Source organism: Tupaia chinensis, unplaced genomic scaffold (genome assembly GCF_000334495.1).
Source record: "Tupaia chinensis unplaced genomic scaffold, TupChi_1.0 Scaffold000291_1, whole genome shotgun sequence".
NCBI classification, from domain to species: domain Eukaryota; kingdom Metazoa; phylum Chordata; class Mammalia; order Scandentia; family Tupaiidae; genus Tupaia; species Tupaia belangeri.
In genome coordinates this window covers 3696199-3720298 of record NW_006159776.1, presented here as the reverse complement: position 1 = coordinate 3720298, position 24100 = coordinate 3696199, and the positions used below count along the sequence as shown (strand labels likewise).

At 40.3% G+C, this 24100-nt stretch overlaps 1 long non-coding RNA gene across 1 annotated transcript in view; it reads left to right on the top strand.

Annotated features, from left to right (window-relative positions):
• The first annotated feature begins 15348 nt into the window (after window positions 1–15348).
• Window positions 15349–24100, top strand: part of LOC114008135 (uncharacterized) — a 26351-nt gene continuing 17599 nt past the window's right edge. The window contains exons 1-2 of the long non-coding RNA XR_003549699.1: window positions 15349–15425; window positions 16677–16727. This is a non-coding gene — a long non-coding RNA (uncharacterized LOC114008135). The remainder of the gene's footprint in view (window positions 15426–16676; window positions 16728–24100) is intronic.

Genomic DNA, 24100 nt, shown 5'->3' with positions numbered 1-24100 from the left:
AAAAAAAAAAGAATCTAGCCTAACATCTAAAACTCAGAATGAACCAATGAATGAATGAATGAATGAATGAAAGGACAAATGACCAATTCTGAATACTTGTAACTTGTAAATCCTCTTGTATCTGTTATGTTCTTTGGTGAGAGTTGGTTGGAACCAAATATGGCTGACCTAAGTTGGAATGGAGTTTACTGGAATGAGAGAGTGTAGCTAACTCCTTCAAACTGTAAGAGATCAGGCCGCTGGGAAATTCCAAAAGAGCCCAAAAACTACGCTGCATCTTTAAAACATTCTTTTGGGTGGAAAACACTTTAACCATTTTTTTCAGTCCTTGTTTGATCCTGATCAAGATTCCAATTCTAGGGGGAATGAGAGATTCGCTTCATAGGGTTTAGGAGAGGTAGAAGCATCATGATGGATTTACCAAGATTACGTGCAATGGAGGAAAAATAGTTTTCCAAATAAAAAAGGGTGGAAAGTGCTGGGAAGGGGATAAAACCAATAACAGCATTCCACACCTGTTCATTTTCTTGAGAAGGTATATTCCATTGTTCTGATTGGAATTTTTTTTTACAAGAATCCTGAAATACTTAATTTTTAAATGTTTTAAACTTCTATTTAATCACTGTACATCTTTACAGCATACAAAATGGTTTTTCCCCATGTGAATACAGTGCCTGTTAGTTAGTAAAGTCATAGATATTACCATGCATTAATATATTATCATAAACAGGCAACCAGGTCAGTCCAACTTTTCTATTCTCAACCAGAGTCCTCTGGGATGTTAAACTATATTTATTTGTGTTCCTTTTATTGAGCTGACATCTGTTTCTCAGGAGCTGCTACCCATTTCTGTCCTTCTCTTTCTCACCCACCCTTGCCCCTGTTCTCTAAGCATCAGCCCTTTGCCTTTAAAACCATCAACCCCATGGCCATTGTAGTCACAATGCTTCTCACCAACCAGGGCTCAAATAATTGACTATATGTGTACCTTATGGCCTGTTGGTGCTTGCTAAGATTTGTGCCTATATCTCTCCATGGCTTTGTCCACTCTTGACTGCTTCATGTGCACCAGCCTCAGCTGTCAGGACACCTTCTTTATTCAACACTGTCATTGTCTTTTGTGGAGAAGGGTGCTAGTTCTGCCAATAAGTATACCTTGTTCTTGTTTGGCTCCATAGCTTACTCTTCATATGTCCAGAGAGTAGTTGTTAAATCTCTCTGAAACTTAGCTTTTTGATCTATAATGTGACAGATGCATACTTAGCAGAGTGCTCAAGGTTGTATGATATGTTCGAGGTAATTTTCATGATGCTTTGAACCCAGGTGCTTAATAGATGATATTTGTTACAGTTATTCTTTTAAGTATTAATTTGATAGTTTTCAAAATTACAAAGGCTATACTCATATCTCATTTTAAAATGTCAAGCCATAAAAAAATAAAATAAAGGTGGGGAATCTAAATAAAAAGTGAACTCTTCTCCCTTAATATCATGGCCCTCCTTCATGATGTTCCCTCTTCCAGAAAGTGTATGGCACCTATATATTTCCATATCCATAACATAGCTTATTTTCAATATAGCGTATAACCATGTCAATATTTATGTCCCTACCTCCTCCCTTTTAATGGCTACATAGTATTTCATGGCATGTATATACCACCAGTTTTATTTAATCATTTTCCCCAGATAGAAATTTAAGTTATTTCCACTATTTTTGTACACGTATGCATATTTGAGAAAGATCCACTTCTAAAATAAAATATCTAGGTCAAAGACTTTAGACATTTTACATTTTAGAAAATCTTAATAAATTATTTGGAAGGCAAACATTATCACTTGTATGAATATCCGCGATACATGAGAGTTGCTGCTTCTCTACATCCTCACCATGTGTAATATCATTAGTGCTTTTTATGTATTATGAACCACATGGGCTGAAAGGAGAATGCAGTATGTCCCTTTATGTTTAGCTCATTATTAATGAGGTTCATTATCTTGTGTTCAATTCCATTTTTTTTCTAGTCTGTGAAACTGTGAGCCTCGTTATGTCATTTATCCATTACTTTTATTAAGTCATTTTAAAAAATTATTGAACTGTTAAAGCTCTTCACATATAATTCATATTAATCCTTTGCATTTGATGTAACAAATATCTTCTCCCAGCATGTCTGTTATTTTTAAAACTTGAGTTAACTTCTTTACATTTATTTATTTTTAAATTTTATTTATTTTTTTCATTTTTTATTTAATTTTCTTTTATACATTCCATCACATTATTTAGCTTACAAAATGAATATTTCAGCAGGTAAGAGATTTGCTACAGGGCATGTGTGCCATCCAGGGGATGGCCATGCTGCAACCACTTCTTCTCTCAGGATTTTGGGCACACACACACATGCCCAGTGTAAGATTTTTTAAGTCACTGGGTTCAGGACTCAAACCATGGTTGACTATGTGGTAGTCCAGTGACGTAACCATTTTACAATCTGCTGGTCCCTAGTTATCGTTTTCTAATTGGAATTTTAACAATTTAAATTAAGTCACATTTATTGTTTTTTCCTTTTATTTTTTTGTGCATATTAGGCTTTTCTAAAACATTTCAATTTTTTTATTATTTGGGGTTTTATCAATATGAATTTATTTTTGAAATGTTATAAAATTCTTTAAGTATTTTTTTTAAGTTTTAATTTTGCTAGAGGATGTGTGTACTCAAAAAAGGGAGAGAGAGTGAGTAATCATTCCCCGAGGGAAATGGCCACACCTCCGCTTTTTCTCCAGTCTCCTCTCAGGATTTTGGGCACACACACATGAGCCTCATGCACATTTCAGGCTCTGGATCTGTGACTGGAACTCCACCATGGGCCATATGGGATCCTTAACTTGCATGCCACCTGCTGGTGTGTGTTTTTTTAATCACAGTGGGTGTGTGCTCTTGCTAGAGAGAGAGAAAGCTGTCCACAGTGTGTTGTAATCATGCTGCAATCCTTTTTCTCCATTTCTCTATCCCACCAGGACTTTATACACTCATACACACACACACACACACACACACACACCAGAATGTTTTTATAAACCACTGGGACCAGGTCTTGAACCACAGTCAGACATGTGGGATACAGCTCTCTATGCACAGGACTTAATCATTGTGCTATAAAGTTGTCCCTTTTTATATATTTGATGACTAGACATATGTTGATTTAAGATGCTTCTTTTACCATATAGTAAATTCATATTAAATTATGCATTTGAGTTCATTCCTGGTTTATTTCTTCTCCTCAATTGAGTTATATAGATAGTCTTACATCATTACCAAAAGCTATTTTACTTGCTATAGTATATGTATTAAATAATATTCTATATGCATTACATGTCATATATTTTATGTATAATTCACACATAGACACGTGCATGCAAATTGAGAGGTACTGAAAAGAGCTATGGTGTTTCAAAGGTGGAAGAGTTTATTTGTTATTTTGAAAGTAATGATTTGGTGAGGAGGTAGTATTTTAGTTAGCCCTTGAGGAAGGATTTGGCAAATCAAAGAGTATACCAAGCAAAAGAAATTGCTTTAGCAACATGGCAGAGTCAAGAGGACACAGTTTATAACCCTATTTACCACCAACTTGTGAGAGCAAGTGTTAAAGCTTGATTGGAATATAAAGAGTGTTTGGCAAGAAGGGATATTGAATATTAAGTTAGAAGAGTCAGATTGGGTCAGGATCATAAAAACTCTTGAGTGCCAGGCTAGGAAGGATAAACGATCTTGATGCTGGAAGCACTAAGAAGCCCTAGAAGGCTTGGCGGTGCCATGGCTCTCCCTGTATTTTGCAAAGATGATGGGGGGTTTATACTAGAGGGAAACAAGTATGGAGACAGGGAAAACAATAAAATCCCTGTTGCGGGGTTTTAGGCAAAGATGAAGAGACCTAAAGAAGTGGCAAAGAAAAGTTTCCTCATTATTTTGGTTAGCATTTTCAATTTCTTCCTAATACACTTTATTAAAAGGAACTGATTGAAGAGCACAAAGCCAAAAGTCTTGTATTTAGGCAACAAACAGAAAAGAAAAGCTGGCTTTCCCTTTCTGCTCCCCCAAGAGGCCTCTAAGGTACATAAAGCATTAAAATCTGTGCAGTCTGGCTATACTTGGGTATCCTTTTAACAGTCTTCTGAGAGAGCAGCTCTGGCCAGGGCCTTAGCACTATTAGAATTTGGTCCAAATTGTTCTGTTTTGTGAGGTCTTTCCTGTGCATTGATGTTTAGTAGTATCCTTGGTCTCTGTCTACTAGACACCACCAGTAGTATGCCTCAATTGATTATGACAACCAAAAATGTCTCTAGACATTGCCAAATGTCCCCTGAGATCCCCTCATTCAGTGGACCTTTGAATTTCTCTCCTGCTAGATTATTAGCAGGTTCAGAGGTTAGAAGAGATGATAGAAAATGCTTGGATTTTGGTGTGGAGTGCCAACCCATTCCCACCACTCAGTAGCAATAGATCTTTAAATTACCCATAAGCTCACCAGGCTTCATCCTTATTGCCAAGAAAGTGAAAACAGTAACTACTTCATAGGATTGTTTCAAAGATTAGATGAGACGAGGTTGGTATAATGAAACAAATAAAGTAGTTGGGACATTGTAGTTCTCAATAAATACATCATTAACTCATGCAGTTACTCTCATTTACTCAATATAGTCATTCTTGATAAAAAGGAAGGGACTTTTCTTTGCTATAAAATGCTTTAAAAAACCCACAAAATCTTTCTCTCAATTCTTTATTACACATATAATATTTATTTGTATAATTAAAAAAACTATGGTCCTGAAGCCAGAAGGTGGCATGGTGGTTAAGGCACTAGACTCCCATGTGTCTGATTATGGTTGGGTCCTGAACCAAGCGGCTTGAGAATCATGCCAGGCACATATGCATGCATGCCCAGAATCCCAAGAGAGAATGGAGGAAAAGGGATTGCAATGTGGCCATCCCCCATTTATTTCTCACTTTTACTCTCTTTCTTTGTCTCTGGCTCGCTCTCTCTGGCAAGCACATGTGCCCTATGATAAAAATTTTTTTTTTAGCTTTTCTTGTTCATAATTTTCAAAGTTGAAGAATTGAATATTGTTTTAGTCTGTTGTGTTGCTAGTAAGAGAAATACCTGAGTCTGAGTGATTTTTAAAGAATAGAGGTTTATTTAGCTCATGGTTCTGGAGGTCTGAAGTCATGAAGTCTCACCTTGTAAGGGCCTTCTTGCTGATGGGAACTGTCTATAGAGTGCCAAGGTGGCACAGGGTAAGGCAGGGCAAGAGCACATGTGTCAGTGTCCACGTGTCTCAGTCTCTCTCCCTATAAAACCACCAGTTTTTAATCATGCAGGCCCTGCCCTGATGACCTTAATCCTCTTTGCTTACTTACCAAAGGCCCTACCTCTTAATTTCATAGTTGGATTAAGTTTTCACTATCTTAATCCCATCACAACCTAATTTTATCACGTAGATTTTGAGAAGACACATCCAAACCACAGCAAATGTTAAATTTTCTATATTTTAATCATATGTCAAATTTGAAGTTTTTTGAATCCCTCATAGAAGTAGTAAGGTTTTTAGCACTTTGACATATTCTCCCAACTTCATATCTTTTCCCTATCACTGCTCTAAAAGGAATCTGTTGAGATTCTTGTAAAATTTTTCTTAGCAGCTGGTTTAGGCAGAGTTAGGGGCTTACTGTACAAGTATGTGAAAAATATTGCATATTTGGATAGCACAGTTGTTTCAAGAATCTCTGGAGAGCTTGGTTACTCTTAACAAGAATATAAATGGAATTACTAACATTCACCATGGCCTGAACTAGAAATAGTTAACACATAGACCCTAAAACAAATACCCTTTCCTTTTGCTTCCTCATTTCTATTGCTATGTCTGAATCAAAAATCTCAGGACCCTTTGCCTCCTTGACAATTGTCCTGTAACTGCTGGTGGAGGTGCTGCTAGAAACAGAGGACTGATAATTATCTTGGACAGGAGCCCAGGAAAACTACAATTTGCACACAGTAGGCGCTCATTATGGGAGCGAATGAAGGCCACAGTTGCTCCACAGCTGGGGGTGGAATTTGCATCTTGAAACAACTCCCCATGATTTAATCTTTAGTACCTTGTATAACACGCATGCATACACCAAATAAACACAACACAGAGGGACTTCAAAGAGACTCCAGTGTTTGCTGTTTTTATACGTTGTTCAAACAAAGATGGAAAATAAGCCAAGGCAATGGTTTGTAAAGTTTGCTCTGGAAGGTGCCCATCAATTTCTTGGAACATTTTAGTGATGGACTAAGTTCAGGACTTGGGAATTGCCATGGAGACGCTCCTAAACCTATAGGAGAAGAAACCCAACAACTGATTGGGAACATGCAGATGAACTCCTGCTCAGCTTTTGGAACCCAGGCTAGAAATCCCTTCATTTGTGAGACCTTCCCTATTGTCGGTTTGCTTCCTTCTCTTTGACCTTACCATACTTTGTGCATACTTTGTTTATTGCTCTTAGTATGTTACATTCCAATAATCCCTCTTTTTTATGTTGTCTGCAGTTATTGAGGGTACAGAAAAAAACATTTCCTTTTTCTTCATATCTATGCAGAGACTAGAACAAAGCCCAGCCCAAGAGAAGACTGACCAAGGGAAAAAAAAAAAAAAAATCCCCCGTGGAGGGCCAAGTCCCTTTTTTTTTTTTTTTTTTTTTGGAGAGGTTTTTGCTAAAGGGCGCATACGCTTTCCAGACAGACAGAGAGACAGAAAGCAAGAAATCACCTTCCCAGGGGGGATGGCCATGCCGCAATCCCTTCTCCTCCATTCTCCTCTCGGGATCTTGGGCACGCACACACACGTGCCCAGCATGAGTTTTAAGCCACCGGGTCTGGGACTCGAATCGCAGTTGACTACATGGGAAACCAGTGACATAGCCATTACACTAACTGCTGGTCCCCCACTGCCTATTTTTCTAAATAAAGTTTCAAAGAAACATAGTCATGTTCATTTATTTATGTATTGTCTGTGACTCTTTTCTCACTATAAGAGCAGAACTCAGTAGTTGCTACAAAAAACATGCAGCTTGCAAAACCTAACCTATTCGCCCTTGCCCTTTACAGAACAGGCTTGCAACCCCCTACATAATCACAATTGGTTTAAAAACGTGAGCCAAAAATACTGCCATAAGGCTGTGAACTAGAACTGAGGAGGCCAGGGTATCTCTAAAGCGAGAAGCCCCATTTCATCTTCCCTCCTTGAGACCTCATGTTTTTCTTTAAAAACCTACAACTTATCTCACCTTTTTTCCCCCATACTTAGTTCTTACCATTGTTTTTTCAACTTTTTGGATGTTTCTTTAAAATTGTATTCTTTCATTCTGGGAATGGAATATGACTTATTAAATATTATCTTTTTGAAGCAAGTTTTATATCATAATAAATAATATTAATAATGCCAAGTTAAAAAAAAAATAAAGACAGCTGACCCTGTAACATAGTGGTTATGGGAACTAGATCCCATATGATCAACTGTGGTTCAAGTCCTGGTTTTGGCAGATGGAAAAACACACTCACACTGAGCACATGAGCATGCATTCTCAAAATTCAGACAGGATGGAGAAATGGAGGAGAACTGATTATAACATATCCCCACTCTATTGGGAAGTGCTTTCTCCCCCCCCCCCCGTTTCTCTCTGGCAAGCACACAAGCCCTCTGGTAGATATAAAATTACAATAATAGAAATTATTGTAATCACAATAATACAAAAATATTATTGTGATTACAATAATACAAAACTTTGTAATACATATACCAATTCATATGAGGTCTAGTGTCAGCCATGTTTTTTTTCTTAAGCAACATTTAGGGGCAAGAAGAAAGAAATTTCACTACAGAGTCACAAATGATTCCTTCTAGATGGCTCAGCTTGGATTATTTTCACTCTTTTCTTCATACTTCCTTGTATTTATAATAGTAATGCATCTTTTCTGTCGGCCAAGCGTCTCTGATTCAAGCAGTTCAGTTCTCAGTGCTCTATTATTGCCCAGACTCTGTGCCTAACAGGGCCTCCCACATTTCCTCATCTTAGACTCCCTCATAAATCCTACCTATGATTCATCTACATCATATTTGTGGAAACGCTTTGGATGAAAGTCACTGAGTATGTGGAAAATATTGTTAGCTCCATTTTTTGTAATCTTGTAAATAATTAAAAGGTAAAAATATTAAGTCACCGTCAAAGTCTAATTTATGATGTTAGTTCTACTCTCAAATTTACTCATGAAGACAAACTCTACTGTTTTGGCAGTTTTTTTTTTTTTTTTAATTACCCTCTTTTATTTCTTTTTTTCTTTAAAGAGAGATTTTTACTATAGAGTGCATGTGCTCACCAGAGAGACAGACAGAAAGTGAGAAATCATCCCCTCCCTCAAGGGGGATGACCAAACTTCAATCCCTTCTCCTCCATTATGCTCTTTGGATTTTGGGCATGCACCCACACGTGCCCAGTATGAGTTTAAGCCATGGGGTCCAGGACTCAAACCACAGTCCACTATGTGGGAGTCCAATGACATAACCATTACGCCATCTACTGGTCCCTAATTATCCTCTTTCTAACCAGACATCTAGTTTCTCACAGAGACAAAGAGAAAATAACATATATGATTAGGGCCTGGTGCCTTTATTTTTACTACTTTTTAATTCTTTTCTTTTTTTCTTTTTAGAGCATTTTTTTGCTATTGGGCACATGTGCTCACTTGAGAGACAGAGAGATAGCAAGTGAGAAACCAACCCCCAAGAGGGATGGCCATGCCACAATTCCTTCTCCTCCACTCTCCTCTCAGGATTTTGGGCACACATGCACATGCGCCCAACATGAGTTTCAAGCCTCCAGGTCCAGGACTCGCACTGCAGTCGGCCATGTGGGAGTTCAGCAATGTAACAGTTACATCTGCTGGTCCCACATGGTGCCTTTAAAGGTGGGCTCCAACTCCCCCTTTCCTGCTTCTTAGCTATCTGACCTTGGATAAGTCACTTCTGTTTTCAGAACCTCAGTTTCCTCACCTGCAAAATGGGGTTATTAATAACTAACTGGGTAACTGTGAGAATTAAAGAGAACAGTTTTTATACAAGGATATATGTCAGTCTTATAGATCAAATAGTCACTGATAGTCTTTTACTTTTTAAAAAAATGCTTTTAAAACCTGTGACCATGCTGCTTATAGAAGGAAATGCGAGGTGCTTCCACTGAAGGAATTCCAGGAGGAAATGATTCTTCCTGTCTCTCTGATTCAGACAGAAGTAGGAAGCATCTTCATTCACAGATTCTCCTGGCTACATACTATAATCCATTTTTTTGTAGGAAGATGAGTTAGGAAACCCAGGACCAGCTTTATGTCTAATTTGCTGTGCAATCTTAAATAAATCACATCTCTTCTCTGGGCCTTGGTTTGCTCATTTGTTGTTTGTTTGTTATTTAGAAGTTTTCATCATAGGGCACATGTGGTCATGGAGAGGGAATGATAGAAATCACCCCCAGGAGGCACGGCCATGCTGCAATCCCTTTTCCATTCTCCTCCCGGAAACTTCGGCATGCACGCGTCATGATTTTCAAGCCACTGGGTTTAGGACTCAAACTGTGGTGGGCCATGCAGGAGTCTAGTGACTTAGCCACTATGCCATCTGCTGGCCCCAGGTTTGGTCATTTGTAACCTGAAAGCTTTAGACAAGAGACTCTCTAAGGTTTGTCATTTCTTTTCTTTTCTTTTTTTTTTTTTTTTTTTTTGGAGGGGTTTTTGTTATAGAGCATGCGCTTGCCGGACAGACAGAGAGAAACAGAGAGACAAAAAGTGAGAAATCACCCCCCAGGGGGGATGGCCACGCTGCAATCCCTTCTCCTCCATGCTCCTCTTGGGATCTTGGGCACGCACGCACACGCGCCTGGCGTGAGTTTTAAGCCACCGGGTCCGGGACGCGAACCGCGGTGGACTACATGGGAGTCCACCGACATAGCCATTATGCTAACTGCTGGTCCCTAAGGATTGTCATTTCTAATAGAAAGATGTCATGGATTTAAAAGTTTGAAATAATAGGAAGAGGCTACCAGACAGTATATTATAGCAGAGAAAATATATTGGTAACTTAATACATAATTCAAAAGAAAGTTTGCAAAAGTGTGTCATATTGACTAAATAAGCTAATAAAATATTTAAAATGTCACCTTGAAAATGGAACCATGAAGGCCAACAGAGAGTGGTTAAGGTGTTGGATTCCCATATGGCTGACTGTGGTTAAAGTCCCTGACCTAGCAGCTTGAAAACCACACTGGTCATGTGTGCATGCATGTGTGCCCAAAATCCCAGGAGAAGAAGGGAATGCAGTGTGGCCATCTCCCTGGAGGGGTGATTTCTCACTTTCCCTCTCTCTGTCTCTGTCAGTCTCTCTCAGGTGATTGCACATGCCCTATGGCAAAAACCGAAAAGAAGAAAACAGAAACATGTATATACACATAGGTATAATACTTTATAGCTTAGGGATCAGCAGATGGTGTAATGGTTACATCACTGGACTCCCACATAATCAACTATGGTTTGAATCCCGGACCTGGTGTCTTAAAACTCATGCTGGGCATTTATGTGTGTGTGCCTAAATCTCAAGAGGATGGTGGGGAAGAAGGAATTGTACCGCGGCCATCCCCCCAAGGGGTGATTTCTCACTTTCTCTTCCTCTGCCTCTCTGGCAAACACACATGACCTATAGCAAATATCTCTCTAAAAAAAAAAACAAAAACAAAAAAGCCATACTTTATACCTTACCCCACGCTTTCACATACATGATCCTCTGAGTAGTCCTGGGGTCTGGGGAAGGGAAGTGCTATGATCCTATGTAAAAGGAAAGGCAAATAGGTTTATGATCACTAACAAGTGACTGAACCAGAATTTGAACTCCGTTCTATCTGAAACAAGTAGTTTAAACATTCTACATTTCAACCCTCTAGTTATTTCCAGTGAATTTTTAATTAACTCACATATTTTGTTTAATTGTTGGTCTTCCTTGTATTGCTCTAGGACTTAGCAGCATGGGCAATTCATTTGGGGTCATCTTTTACGGCGTCTAGACGTGTTGAAGGAAACTCCACGATTGAGAGATGCTCCTACAGAGGACAGCTAGTTAACATAAAAAGCTTAGAGAGCAAGCTCGTAGTTTCCCAAGAAGCTCCACAGTGGCCAAAGCTTTTCTTTCCAGGGCCTAGTGAATTTGGGAAGGTCAAAGGACTAGCAGGAAGCCGGAGAACAGCCCATGGAGAGCTCAGACTGCATCTACCCAGGGAGGCAACTGCTCCAGTAGGAAGTGGGGTAGATTAGAGGCTTACTGCTGGGCAACTTGGGGCAAGTTGTCTACATCTTTATAGTCTCAGTGTCCACACAGGCAAATCTGTAGAGCAAAATGTTTAACATACATAGCCTTCACCTTAGTAAATACACTCAGATATCTTCTCAAGGAAATCTTCCACGGTTCCTCCAAACAGAGTCATGGACATTCCTTTTTATCCAACATCATAACCTTTGTCTACTGTGGTATCTAGTTATCACATGTATGAGTATTATATTTAGTTATATTTCTCTCCTACTAGATTATGAGCTTCTTGAATTCTGTTCTCTCTCTCTCTCTCCCTCTCTCTCTCTCACTATATATACACAGACACACACACACACACACACACACATATATGGGCCCACATGCATGCACACACAACTGGTGTAGTTTTCAAGCCGCTGGGCCCAGGACTCTTTCTCTCTATATATATACATATCTGTATTTATCTACACACACATACACACACACACATGAAATCCAGGCATCATCTTTCATAATAGGCATTCTCTGAACTTCACGAAGCTCCTGTGTGTGTATATGTGGTATGTGCATTTTTTTTCCCCTGAGTTATCCAAGTCCTCAAGAGCATTTTGCTTTAGTGTCTATTATTTTACCCTGGCGATATCTTCACAATGGCCTCAAAGACCCTATAGGACCTTCCCTACAAACTCGTCTATATCACTTTCCTCTCTCCACATTACTCATTTTGCTTTCACCATAGTGGCTTGCTTACGTTTCTGACTCACACAGATCACAGTGCTCTGACCCTCACTGTTTCTGGAATGTTTTTCCCCCAGAACTTCTGGTCTAACTTCTTCACCTTCTTTGACTGGGTCTCGTCATGTCAGTGAAGCTAAATGTGTCCATATTCTAATTCTGTTCCCTGTGTCCCTAAGTGCCACCCATATCCCAGACACTTCTCCAATGTTCAACTCTCCCTTCTCTTCCATCCATTACCACTGCTAGCTCTAACGTGCAATTTACTGTTGTGACTTTCAATTAATGTCCATCTCCCCTTTTAGAACATAAGCTCCATGAGAGAAAATCTTTGTTTTATTCACTGGTAGATTCCACATTTCTAGAAGTGTCAGGCACATAGCATATGCTCACATCCACTTGTTGATTAAATTAAATCTACTGATTTTATTTTTTTTCCCTGCTTGGGCTATTTAAGACTCCCCCAGGAGAGTCGGGCTGAGCTCTTCCAATACTTTGGACCTAAGCATTCCAGCTGGTCACTTTGACTCTCCTGTCATTTTGTGCAGATATGCCCCAATGATACAGAGTCTGATGGCATCGCTGTGCCCACAGGAAGTGATGAGCCCTTTAACAACGCAGATCAGATCTCAACTAGCTGTTCTATAGCAAAGGCTTTCGGCTTTTTAAAAATCTTGTTTTTCTTTATAAAAGTAGCTCTAAACTGAATCCTCAAATTGGGTGGCGTTGTCCTTGGCCCTTGGAGTTGGGATGAGCCCCTCTTCCTTAGAGAGTCCTGGGCTGTAGCAAGAGCCCTTCTGTGGCTCATCTTCCCCCTTTCATCGTATTTCTGCTCTGCCAGTGGTTAACTGCACCAATCACAAGTAAAACAAAGCTAACAGTTGCTTCTTGGAACGTTTTGTAACACTGTGGAACGTTGCCACAGGCCTCTGCGAGTCAGCCCCTAACTCTGCTTGGAGTAATTTCTCAGGGATTTTAACTCGGCCGGTCTTTAAGCGGAATGTTTATCATTTTCTTTTTTATTGTTTCTGGCTCCTCCCCCATCTTTGAAGTTTCTGAAATCTTTAAGCATTTGGCCCGTCTCTATACACCACAGGTCTTCTCCCTCAAAGAGGGCACCTGGCCAAGAGAAAGGAATTGGAGCTCCTCTCTTGGCTGGGCCTATAAAACAATCAGATTGCTCTGCAGCCTGCCATTTGAAACGTGAGCAGTGCTAAAAGTACAGATAATGCAGCGTGTTCCAAAGAGATTAGAATATCCCAGTGGGATTTTGGGTGAATGGAGAGAGAGTAGTGAGTCCTCTGCTCACGGAGTAACCCTCTCTTCTCCAGACTGCAGTGCCTGCTCAAGAAGGTCAATGCCTGAATCTGCTTTCCCTCCTCCCCAGACCCATCCTGGGACATGAAAAGTGGCAGGAATTTACAGCTGGACATTTTCTATGAGACTGTGCTTGTTCTCCTCTGGACCATTTGATAATTCCATCAATAATTATTCTTTCTCAGACTTGACAAGCCTATATCCCATGACTTCTCCACAGGGAAGACACACCATGATACTACTGTTTATCTTTCCCAAAGTAGAGATTTTTTTCTCCACCTCTCACCCCACTCAGGGTTTTCACCTCTTTCGCCAATTTCTATTTTATTTTATTTTATTATTAGTGACAGAGAATGCATGTGTGAGAGAGAACTGTTTTCAGACCAATGTGGGGATCTGAACCTGCCATTGGTCCTGTGGCAGTGCAGTGCACGACTGTCCATGCCCTTAGGCTGAGGCTCTTTAGCCAATTTCTAAGAGAAGAGAGGGGCTCCAGCCACCATGCTAGAAGAGACCCTGATACCCCAGCTCAGAGCCCAGAGTGAGCATTTACATTGAAGAGAAAGCATATTATATATTGAAGTTTAATTCTCATGAATAAGCTTTAGGCTCAAGTCAGCTTTATTCATTCAAAGACTCAATTAATAATCAGGACGTTAAAAACGCTGAAATGACCAGTTTCAAATGACTCCAGTGTTCATTTCTTAAACACTTTTTTGGGGGACCAGCAGTTAGCGTAATGGCTATGTCACTGGACTCCCACATAGTTGACTGCAGTTCGTGTCCCGGACCCGGTGGCTTAAAACTCACGCCGGGCGCGTGTGCATGTGTGCCCAAGATCCTGAGAGGAGAATGGAGGAGAAGGGATTGCGACGTGGCCATCCCCCCGGGGGGTGATTTCTCGCTGTCTCTGTCTATCTGCCTGGCAAGCGCACGCACCCTATAGTGAAAACTTCTCAAAACAAAACAAAACAAAACAAAAAAACAAAAAACCCACTTTTTTTGTTTTTACTTTCCCAGAAGATGTTTTCCATCCTTCTTCCTATACCACCTGTGGAGCACACTCCACCTCCCACAGGACTAACAGCATGATGAAATTCTTTACCTGGTGGTAATAACACTTGGAAGTGAGCCTACAGGAGAGAGCCAGGCAAGGCATGCAGTGGTGGGACACTGCGTGCTCAATAATTAAGTATTGTTACAAGGAGCGGAGGGGCGGATGGAATAATAAATGTCTGTCTGGAGTAAAGACGAGGCAGGGCCAAGCCTACGTGTGATGTGTCTCAAACCTCCAATAATATCCAACTCTGTGCAATAAAAGTTGGGTGGACCAGGCAGCTGGTGAAATCCCAGCTACTGATGAAAGAAGGAGTCCTTTTTCTACCTGCCTGGTGAGTAGTCGGATTCTGAACCTTTGGTCCAACTCCAGTCCCTGTCATTCTTCAATGGGGACTTAAGAAGACAAGTTATAAGGAATTATCAAATGAGGATGAACATTCCTTTGTGGGGCAAAACAGCCAATGCCACAGTGTCCCTGCCAAGCTCCTGCTGTAGTTACGGAATAACTGACCTCTGGAGTGGGAAGATCACCTAGCTGCTTCCCTGTCTTGCTCAGTTGAGCCTGGAACCCCTGCTGCAATATGCCTGACAAGAGCCCCTCCCGTTTCTGTGTGACTCTTTCCTTTGATGGTGAGGCAGGCCAGACTATAAGCCTGTATCAGATTTTTGTTGGATTCTTGGCAATTTGGTCTACATGCCTGCTGAATTGATAGCCACCTCCTGAAAAATATCAAGAACTCACATCCCCCATTATTTCCTAGGAATTCCCAAAGAAACTTTACTTGTACTCATCTGTGAAGGTGGCACTTGAAATCGCTTCCAGCTGCCAAAGCTTGCAACCATAGCCGATGTAGTGGTTTTAGGATACCGCATCACTCTTGACTCCCAGCTACTGCAGGCTGCTGGCTCTCTCACTCTCTCCCTCTGCCCTGATTCACTGTGAGTAAAAGCACCGTCTTCTTCAAAGCTCCTAGCAGCCATCATCCATAGTCTGCAGCCCACCCTAGAGAGCCCTGCCTTACTTCCTTCATGGGAATGGAAAGAATCAGCTTTATCTTTCCTGCGAAAACAACAAGATTTCCCTACCAAACAGGCTCCCTCCATGCCATGTGAAGAGGCTTACAGTAATTAAAATTCTACACACACACACACACACACACACACACACACACACACACTATTTCAATATGAAAGATTTCAGTTAATTTACCACCTTAGTTCAGCATCCCTAGGAACAGATCCTGAGATGACAAAAACAAACACAAGTGATTTATTAGGGGAGCATTACCAGGAGAGCCTAGAGGAGGTGTACGGGAAGGAGGGCAGAGAAAGGGAGGAAACTAGGCAAGGGTGTCACTTCAGGCATATCCAGCCCCAGCCTAACCCCACAGGGAGGCTCTGGAGTGGAAACTGCACCTCAGTTCATTTCAACTCTAGGCAAGGGAGCTGAGTGTTCAGATTCTTCACTCTAGTCACCTCAGGGGTCTGTAAACTCCCAGATACTTCCGGCTCTCGGAGTTGCTTGGCAAAGTGGTTCCAGTAGCCCGAAGGTGCTGCCTGTTAAAAACAAAGGGTGGGGATACACAGAAATGTAAAAGGGATCTGAGGATATCTCAACAGAGCATCAATAGGTTCATTTGTTGACCCATGTCATCCTCAAATAATCCATTTTATTGGCCTTAGACTTGAGGAACCTCTAATATAACTTGGTATCACTATAGTAAGAAATGTTCCCCAAACTTTTCCTGAGAGTTAGGCACCTAACATAGGGAGGGACTGGGAAGGTTTTGCCTCGTCTCATACCCCACTGAATAGATATAATGCAGTCCGGGTCCACAGTGGTATTTGGTATCTATTTGCATTTTAATGGACACTGTTCAAATAAATCTTTTGAAACCACTTTATAGAGGCTGCTGTGAAGTCTTGTTTGCCGAGCCTCTGTGTGCCTATGAGCTTCGTCATGTCCCCTCCTTCACTAGAGTTTTCTAGTCAGCTGCTCATCAAGACCAGTCAAATCATTCCCAAAAGATGATAAAGATTTTTATGAGCAAACGTGGAGCATATCCCCCAGTTCTGGTCAGCCTGGCATGTCCTGGAAGGCAGATTTTTTACATGCAAAATCACCCACATAAAACTTCTCTGCAAAGACAAGTACATACTCAAATAACGCTGCTTTTACTTTCCTTACAGTAAACAATCCAAAATCTAGAGGACTATCCAATCAGGTCTTCATCTCTGAGGGTATGTTTTTATTTAATTTTCCAATAGTAACTACTAGACCCCGGGGTGCGCCATCATTTTATGTCCAGGAACCTATAACATGACAAGGAAATCTCAAGACACTTCAATTTTATCAGAGTTTTAATGGCCCAACATTAGGTTTTGTTTTCTCTCCCTCTCTCTTTTTTTCCCCTCCCTCCAGTAAATAAAAGCATATGCTCTTTTCCTTTTCTCCCTACATAGCCTAAAAAGGCAGGAAGAGAAAACCCCAGAGAACAGCACACTTAAGTCAAGCAAGCCCAAACAAGTTAGACTCTCATGTCTGTTTCCACAAATTTATCCTGAGTCCTCTGACACTCCCTCTGTTTTCTGCCACAGAGTGATAGACATTCAGTTGGAGTGAGCTTCTGGTTCAATTCCTTCCTCCTGCCCTTTTCCTAACTCTGACCCTACTAAATTCTTTCCCTTATCTGCTCTCTCAGTCCCAGTACCTTGCCTTGAGAACTTCTTTCACTGTTTATCTGGTTTACCACCATTCCCGTGGAGACAAAGAGATGAATAAAACCGTATTTTTAAGCTCTTACTATGTACCAAGTATCTTCCAGCCATCATCTTTTAATCCTTACAGACTCCCCTGTGAAGTAAATTTTCCCAAGAAAATTGAGGTACAAAGGAGGTTGGTGACTCTTTCAAGGTCATGCAATGAGGAAAAAACAAACAAAAACAAACATTGTGACACTGAACCTATGTTCAGTTTGTGTCTAATAATGTCTGCCCTACTCCAGTTTCCATTCCCTAGAATGTGCTTTGGGTCTTCAATGTTCATGCCAACACCACGAAATGTGAAGCATTTCTGAGACCCCCACATTAGGGATCCAGCTATGGAAAAACTGAGTCTAAGCACATAAAGCTTTTAACAAAGAACTCACAGCATATACTTATAAAAAGAGAAGTGTCGTCTTCCTTCATTCAAAAATGCCTATAATAGACCAGCATTACGGACTGAAGGAATTCTTGTGTATGATTTCCACAGAATTATTTTGTAATAAAAGTCTTTAAAAATATTTTAAATATATTGTTCAATCAAATGACAGGTCTTATAGCTTACAACTCAAAATGTCATGGTGGCGAAATACTCATTAGTCACCTGCTATAAGTTCAGTGGAATGTGCTAGGACAAGGAGTCTGTAAAAGCAAATATAGTCTTGTTAAGCTGTCAAGTCACATAATGTACAGCCTCACGCAAGGACACTGTCATCAGGAGAAAGGCTTAGACTGTGTACTTCAAGTACACAGAGAAACTGGTTTCTGGAAACCGACTTTTCATTGAATGCTCTTTAAAGCCGAGTTAATGTGTTTCCTACTGTTATAACAACGACATGTGAGTCATATATGTGGTTTCGAGGTTCCTAAACTGGATCTGTGTGGCTGCTGATGTAATCAGAAATAACCTCTGGGTCTTTCAGTCGAGAAGAATCAGAAGGAAAATTGCCTGACTGACGCAGTGGCTAATTTTCATTAAAGTTATAACCAGCATTTAGCATTCCCACTATTCAGACCTCTTTGGGAAATTATTTATTAATATTTTGTTGTCATTTAGAAAATTTCCTTAGGATCAAGACAAAATACTTCTGGGATTCACCCTGTACATTTCTCTTGATTCTCCCCATCTGGAGGTAGATCTTTATGAGGAAAAGAACACAGTGGGTTGAGTGTCAGGCATATTTGCATTTGAATTCCAGCCCTGCCAGTTAATCAGCTGTGTAATTCTAGAGAGGTTGCTTAAATTCTCTGAGCCTAGATTCTCTAATCTGAAAAACCAGAAAATCATTCCTGTCTCATGGTGCCGTCAGAATAAAGTTGGACATAGAACAACATCTGGCAAAATGATGAGTACAACATAGACAACCAGGTATTTGGATCTAGGTTTGCCTTCAGGGAACCTGGTTGACCAGTCCTCTGAGTTTTGAGCAGTGTGGCCAAGACAATGAGATCTAGTTCTAATTTTTCCCGGTCCTGCTCCTCTCCCCAACTTCTAACAAGGGAATTCATTCAGACTCTCCTAGCTTCACAGAAAGCAGGTGGAAAATGAAAAAGTGGGGTGAGCTAGCTCTTCCAAGAACAATCTTTCCTATGGAATAGTATTTGTCAGTCACTAAGATTGCAGAGCAGTAGGAGAATGTGACCAAAGAACAATCTTTCCTATGGAATAGTATTTGTTATTCATTAAGATTGCAGAGCAGTAGGAGAATGTGACTGAGAATTCTTACCCTCAGAATTTCTTTGAGTAGCCGCTTCATACCAGAAATAGTAAGGGGAGATGTCAGCTCTGAAAAACAAAAGATAATGAAAATGCTATGATTTCAGATGGGCAGAAATGGGGGTAGAAGGAGAAATCATAAGCTTTCTGAGAGCTGTGGGCAATTTATTAACTAGGAAAGACAAGGATACTCATAGGGTGTTTCAATCCCCAAAAACCCAGGAGAAGAGAACAGGAAGGATTTGTTCTGAGGACCACATCCTAGAACCTGTGTCCTGAAAGGATTTGTTCTGAGGACCACATCCTAGAAACTGTTTCTTCAGTCATTTTCTAGTTAAAAAGTGTTTCCATATATATCATGTATTTTGAGCCTCACCCCAACACTAAGAGTCAGGAATCACCTTCTGAGAGATGAGAAACTTGAGGCACAGAAACCTTGTATATTCGTGATGAATATTTTTAATGAGATCATGCTAGAGAAATAACCATATGTTATTGCGGTGTGATAGGGGTCCTTCAGTTTAGCCTTTTTTTGTAATTGCATTATGAAATTGGATTATATATTGAAGGTCTGGAAAAAAAGCAGAAGACATTATCTAGTTTATAAAGGCCTTTCATATTTTGGTGACTTTATTCCAAAAGAAGCAAGAAGAAAAAATATAAAAAGTGAAGTGCTAATGTCAAAACACTATCATGAAACTCATGGTATAAAGTGGCTATGTTCTTAAAAATTTATTTTAAAAAAGCAGAATCTTTAAGAAATAGTAAGTATCTGGGACTAGCAGTTAGCATAATGGCTATGTCGCTGGACTCCCACGTAGTCGACCACAGTTCGAGTCCTGGACCTGGTGGCTTAAACTCACGCTGGGTGTGTGTGCGTGCATGCCCAAGATCCCGAGAGGAGAATGGAGGAGAAGGGATTGCAGCGTGGCCCTCCCCCCTGGGGGGTGATTTCTCGCTTTCTATCTCTCTGTCTCTCTCTGTCTGTCTGGCTAGCGCATGCGCCCTATAGCGAAAACCTCTTAAAAAAGAAATAGTAAGTATCTTTGTCTTTCCAAAGGCTGCTATGTAAATAAGAAATGATTTCTTCTTTCTAATATTAATAATAAGTTCTTGCCATATTCTAGACTGTGTAAGTACTTTGCATTAATTATCCCCTCAACCCAATGGAACAAGTATTATTACTATCTTTTTTCTAGAGATGAAGAAAAAGACACTGAGAGAAGTTAATGTCCTTAAATTAGTTTAAGAAAATGCAGTTTCTAAGTGGCAGGACTAGGAGTCGAACATATTCTGATGCCAGTACATGTTTCTCTTAACTGTGACCTTCTAGACACTGTACTGATGGATCATACACATTTTCTCATTGAATTATGAAAAAAAAAGACCCTTAATAGGCAGGAATTATTACTCTTAATTTTCAAATAAGGAAATTGATGTTCAATATTCTATTTTTTCCATGGGGGGGAGGGAAGCAGGGACAAGTACCTCTAAGAGGGTCTTCATGCTGTAATCCATGCCCAGTCAAACAGAATCATTGGCACATACTCCCATCCCTAGGGTGTACCGCAAGACCTCTGGATGTGAGTCTAGTACCCCGCCATGTGGCATCAGCACATTGGCACATACTCCCATCCCTAGGGTGTACCACAAGACCTCTGGATGTGAGTCTAGGACCCCGCCATGTAGCATCGGCATCATGGAGTGTTGTGCCCCTGCTGTGACACTGGAGCTGACCAGGTTCAAAATCCTTACATGTGAGGGAAAAAGTCGATATTCAGAACTTTTGATTCAGAACAGCCAGAGTGGCTTAGGGTTGCTTCTCCCTTCATGTCTGGGATCATGATTCTTGATAAGGAAAAATTGGGAGGTAGTGTGGAATGTATTTCTCTTCAATCAAGGAGCTGTTAGATTATACAGTGTCATAGCACATGAGATCACCCCAACTCTCTACCAAAATCTTCACTTGGTTACAAACCAATATTTATTGAATACAAAATATGTATGGGGCATTGTCAAGTACCTTAGAACAGAGAATAAGCAGAGTAAGTGATGAGTCTCTATCCTCATGGTGTACATTGGTTTATCAAATTCTCACTTTCCCAATAATGATGGAAAAAAGAATTCTATCTTCACGTTTAAAAAAATTATTTTTCTTCAGAAAAACAGGGCTTTCATCCCTGTGATCGATTGCCTTCAGTCTACTAGGATTATGGGACACCTTAGAACCTAAACCCAGGACCTTCTTGTGTGGTTTCAACATCATGGTGTGTTACATTACGTAGATACCACCACAGCTAGCCCAGAATTCTATCTTTACATTTCTGTGATTTCCTATTCACTTTTCCCCTAAAACCTCCATTGCCTTTGACAGTATGGCTATTTTGGGTGACTCGATTTGTGTGACCCTTTTACAGTTGATTAAAGTGACTTTTTAACAAATACCTTAGATTTCCCTTTACTATCTTGCATCAGCAGCTTGTCCTGAGCAACTTTGGCTATAGCCAACACCATGCAGTGACCTCATAGCACAGACACCTGCCTTAACATCATCCCAAGAGCAGGCATCTGCATAGCAAGTCTCTTCAGACTTTCCTCGGGATGTCTTACTTTCCGCCAGGAGATCCCTTTCTGGTAACATGGATGGGCTGTATACATGGATCTTCAGCATTTCTGCTCCTGGAAGAGCTGCCAAAGGGAGATTCCTTGGCATAATGACAGAAATGCCTCTTCTTTGTTGGCTTCCTTGAATGCAGGGAAGGACTGGAAAGATGCAATCAGATGGGATGATTGGCCATTTGCAGTTTCCAGTTGACTTTGCCAGGCCTAGAAGAGCTATGACTTAACCTCTGCTTCAAGGAGAATGCAAACAAATGTAAACAATCAGTTTCCAAGGCTACTGTCCAACTCCTGGTGTCCTGGTCCCCTATACATTTTAATGCATGTCTCAGTATCCTGGTAACCGCCGAAGAGAGGCTCTCAGTCAAGATGTCCAGTACAGATTGTAGTCTCAATAGAAAGCAGGGCCCATGTGTACACATCTTTTTATAGTTAACAAGCTCCTGCTATTTTTAACATCTCACTCAATATCCAGGATAATATGGAATGGCAAAGTTTGCTATTCTCATGTCACAAATGAAGAAGTTGAAGTATTGGGGAGGGACCATTACCAGAATAATTCTCTATCTTCTACTTTATCACAAGATTAGGTCATTAATATAAGAAAAAGACCCTCTTTGAAAGTGTCTTGTAAGGGTTGGAGCTTTTATAAATAAACCAATAAATGTGTATTTTAAGTTTTTTTCAATAGAGTGTGTGTGCTTACTGGAGAGAGACAGAGAAAGAGAAAGCGAGAAATCACCCCCATGGGGGATGGCCATGCTACAATCCCTTCTCTGTTCTCCTCTCGAGATTTGGGCACACATACCCAGGCACCTGGTGAATTTTTCAAGTTGCCAGGTCTGGTACTCAAAATGTGGTTGGCCATATGGGAGTCCAGTGTCTTAACCATTATGCCACCTGTTGGTCCCTATGCATATATTTATATATTCATATCTCTATATGTATCTATATCTCTATATGTACAAACCTATTTATGGCATCTAGTCTGTGTGTGCAGCCTAAAATAAGTAAGAAATAGCATTGTTTATATGTATGTGTGTGTGTGTCTGTGTGTGTGTATATATATATATATATATATATATATATATATCTTAATGTCAAATAGCACAGTATAATTGTTTGACCAAGGTTTCTGATCTCAGGTCAACTGGAGATTAATATTTTGAATTTGGACCAGTTATTAACCACTCAGGGTATCAGTTTCTTTATCTGAAAATGGGAATAATGGTTAAAAATTTCAAGTTAGAATGAGGGTTGCATACATAAAAGATAGGAATTCGTTTCCCAACACTGAGGCACAAGAGGCAAACTGCTACTTGCATAATGTGGAGCTTGGAGAAATCTCTCCTCTTTTCTATAATAGGTTACATACAAAGATCCAAGTAACTTCCATGGCACCTAAAAAATGAAAGAATATACTCTACTCTTTAAGTCTGTAGCTACTCACTGATTTATAAAGTTTTTATAAATCATTTATAAAATGTCTCCATTTACAGGGAATTATTTGACATCAATCTAAGCATAAGCATCGGGCTCTTTTGCAAAGTTCCCAAGGCTTTGCTTCTCAGTAGTCAATTCTGTGGATACACATGCTCCTCCATCAAAGTTCTGGCATGTCTCAGGATGCTGCATGAGTTCCTGCCACTTTTGGAAACAGTCACTGCATCCTCTCCCATCCCAACTTTTAAGATGATAACTTTAACCTACCTTGTAGAGCCTGTTATGCCTCCTTCTCCACCCCCAATGCAGACTCCCTCAGTAAGTTCCTCAAACAAAGGCCTGAGGGTGGGAATAGGTATAGGGGTGTTTTTTAAATGCCTTCTCTTTTCAGGGCAGCAATACAAAAGGCTTTAATAAGTTCCACTGAAGAAGGAAACATATCTCAGACACATTTTTTCCTTCTATCATATAGAAAAACAAAAACAAAAACAAAAACAAACTAATGGGAGGATTCCCCATGGCTCCTGCTAACTAGTCATTGCAGGGGACAGGAAAAATGAAGATTTTCTACCGATAATTCAGCCTCCAGCAAACAAAGCTAGCGTGGCAGGAGAGTTGAGGCCTTCAGAAGAGGATTCCTCATGGCTACTGCTAACTAGTCATTGCAGGGGACAGGAAAAATGAAGATTTTCTACCGATAATTCAGCCTCCAGCAAACAAAGCTAGCGTGATGGATCTAAGGGCACTGTAGCTAAACATTGAAATTCTATTAGGGTTAACATATTCCTCAATATCTACTGAATCTGCTGCACCAGCGATCACAACAGAATGGCAAAGAGATTCCAGGTCACCTCTTTCTGCTTGCTCCTGAACATTCAGATTGAACTTCAAGAATTCGAAAGAAAAACACCATCTGTCAGATGACAAGAAATCACCGCAGGACCACAAGAAATATGGGAAAGCAAGAAAATACCTCTCCTGCAAGGGAAAAGAATAACTCCTCTTCATCCACAAGCAGTTCAATGCAAATCATGGAAATGTCTTATAAAGAATTTAGAACATTCATAATGGC